Source organism: Gossypium hirsutum, unplaced genomic scaffold, assembly GCF_007990345.1.
Source record: "Gossypium hirsutum isolate 1008001.06 unplaced genomic scaffold, Gossypium_hirsutum_v2.1 scaffold_59, whole genome shotgun sequence".
NCBI classification, from domain to species: Eukaryota; Viridiplantae; Streptophyta; class Magnoliopsida; order Malvales; family Malvaceae; genus Gossypium; species Gossypium hirsutum.
Window position 1 is genome coordinate 56,387 of NW_024402793.1, and position 3,191 is coordinate 59,577.

The 3,191-nt window shown below is 36.1% G+C and overlaps 1 non-coding gene across 1 annotated transcript; it reads left to right on the forward strand.

Annotated features, from left to right (window-relative positions):
- The first annotated feature begins 1,398 nt into the window (after window positions 1–1,398).
- LOC121226289 (small nucleolar RNA R71) lies at window positions 1,399–1,505 on the forward strand. The gene has a single exon (XR_005924133.1). It is a non-coding gene; the product is annotated as a small nucleolar RNA R71 (small nucleolar RNA).
- The last annotated feature ends 1,686 nt before the right edge of the window (window positions 1,506–3,191 follow it).

Genomic DNA, 3,191 nt, shown 5'->3' on the forward strand with positions numbered 1-3,191 from the left:
ATTTTACCTTCCGGATGTGCGTAAGATCGACCAACTAGCTGCAGCGTAACTGTGGTGTGTCTTGCCTTCCCAATTCCCAGCTTCCTAAAGATAGACATAGGCATTAAATTTATACTTGCTCCTAAATCACATAATGCCTTACCAACATAATAATTTCCAATTGAACAAGGGATAGTAAAACTCCCTAGGTCCTTCAACTTTGGAGGCAATTTGTTCATCAGCATCGCTATGCACCCTTCAGTGAAAGCAACAGTTTCAAATTCCCCCAATTGTTTCTTTTTTGATAACATATCCTTCATGAATTTTACGTAATTTGGCGTTTGTTGCAAAGCTTCCACTAACTGTATGTTGATATGGATTTGCTTTAGGACATCCAAAAATCTCTTGAACTAAAAATCTTGCTTGGAATTCTGGAATCATTGAGTAAAAGGTGGCAATGGCCTTTCTTCAGACTACTGATATTGTTTTGATGTGGCATTCAGTTTGACCGTATGATCTGATTTTGCTGCAACATTCTTTTATTTGGCCTTTTCAGATGATTTTGTGATCAATCCTTGATTGAGACTTAAATCTTCCTCTTCAACAGTGGCATGTCTAACAACTTCATTTAGCTGAGTACCACTTCTAAGAGTGATGGCCTTGCAATGCTCCTTCCCTTATGATCTCGCATTCTTAGTATCACTTGGCAATGCTCCCAGAGGTCTTAGACCATTGGCAATCTGTCCCACTTGATTTTTCAAGGCTCTTAGGGATGCAACTTGACTCTAGATCATGGTGTCATTCTTGGCCATGTATTCTTTCAAAAATAATTTCAATAGATGAAGAAGATAATGTTGAATTTTGTTGAACATTCTTTCGTGGCATAGGTTGATTATAACCAGGCAGTGCACTTGTGCCATTCTATCTAATAACTTTGTTGGAATTTCCCACTCCTTGATTATTCTAGCTAAAGTTTAGGTGTTGCTTCCACCCTAGATTGTAGGTGTTGGAATAGAGATTATTATTACGATTGAAATTGCTCATGTAATACACATAGGCTGGGTTTGATGGACATTCATCAAACTCATGATCTTACCCACAATAGATACACGATAGTTCAATTGATTTCATCTCCTAAACTTTAGTTGGTTTCTTCATTATTTTGATCATGTTAGCTAGAGATGATACCTGGGCTTTCGACGAACTGATTGGATCGAGCTCCATAGCGCCAGCAACTCTCCTACTAGTCCCAACTCTTGTGGTAGGATATTGATAATCATTGTTGGCTATCCTTTCCAAAATATCATATGCTTCATTATAGAATTTATCCAACAAGGTCCCATCGACAGAAGCATTTTCTGCCATCCTTTTATGCGTGTTTAACCCATTATAAAAGTTTACATATGTGTCCATTGCTAGAATCCATGCATCAGACATTTCCAAAGCAATTCCTTAAATCTTTCCCAAGCTTCATACAATGTCTCATCCTCTAATTGCTGAAAAGATGTAATGTCATTTCTAAGCTTGGCAGTCATATCAGATGGATTATACCGTAGCAAAAACCTTTTACAAAGTTCTTTTTTATTGTTTTTGACTTTTTTATTATTAAATTAAGTTAATTTCTTCTTTTTAGATTAGATCCAACTCTTTCCTCCTTGAGTCAAACAACTTGAATACGATCCTGATTCACTTCTTCCATTTCAGTCCCCTATCAAAAATTCATTCGAAGATGCCATCATCCCTGTCGATAAAGCATTCATACATGCTCTGGCATGATCTCTCAATGAATATGAAAACAATTTAAGTCGCAGGGCATCTTCAGGACCACCCTGTTCCCTGGACAAGTCACAGACTTCTAGGAAAAGTCTTAAATGCAACCATGGATCTTCAGTAGGCAACCCATTGAACTATCCTACTGTTTGCAACATCTGAAACATTATTGGTTTCAACTCAAAATGCTGAGCTTGAATGGCTGGTCTAATTATCCCTAGGTTCAAGTAATCCAGAATTGGTACTACCTTCTCACGAATAGGCCTGTCATGATCATTTATCACACAACGAATAGGAAGATTAACATCCTGGCCATTTGGATGCAATGGATCTCCCATACCTGGATCATTTCCAATCCTAGCCATATCTCGTAGTTCTCTTCTCTTTCTTTGCAATGTTCTCTCGATATTCTTTGTTAACAAGAATGCCTCTTGTCATACACTGATGGCAATCCTTGAAAAATTAAAGACAACTAAGTTGGATAGAACTAATGAATTAGATAATCAGTAATAAAACCAAATTTCACCAGATTGTTGATCCCCAACAACGATGCATATAAAATGATATGCGAATTGTGCAAGAATACATGTTGAATCAAATAATATAATGATAAGTATGATCGTCTCCACAGGGACCGGATAGGATTAACTTGGTTAAGTTGCTGTTATGAAGTATGTGAATTAGGCTAAGGCAAAACAATGATAGAAATGCAATGCTAATGAAAATAATGATGATGTGCATAGTATGTAAATCTACCCTTATAAACCAATAATGCCTCAACAAAATATTAATCAACTTACTTTTCAAAATGAATTTAAAATGGTCTACTTCTTTCAAGAGCAAGACCTTATGATACCTAACCTAAGAAAATATATATCTATAGACCTTAGATGTGATTCCTAGTACTGATTACTCTTCACTCTGTACAAGTGTTGGTCTATGTCTAGAGATTGCTATAGGCATTCTATCGAACACCCACTTGTATCAATCAATTGTGGTCTAACTAACCTAACCTTTTCAAAATTAGATTATGTTTATAAGCATACAATGTATTCATCTATGTCTAGAGATTTCATGCATGCAACTCGAAAGAACAAATTGAATGAAATAGTAAATTAGATCATATCTAAGCTTCAACATTAATGGAAAATTCAAGTATTATCAAGTAACCCCAACCCGATGAGATTTAACTCATGGGTTGGTTAATCAAATAAAAATTCAAAATATCATTCAACATATTCAATAATTAATTTCACAAAGAAGCAATTTAGGAAAATAAAGGAAGAACTTCATGAAGCTTTTGTCGATCTAGCCTTCAACTCCAGTGGCACAATGTCTTACAAAGACCAGGCTGACTGCCTTCTTCTTCTCCCTTGCATTCTACTCTGCTGCTCAGCCTCTATTTCTACCCTCATTCCTTTCCTCATAAATTTTTCCCCTGA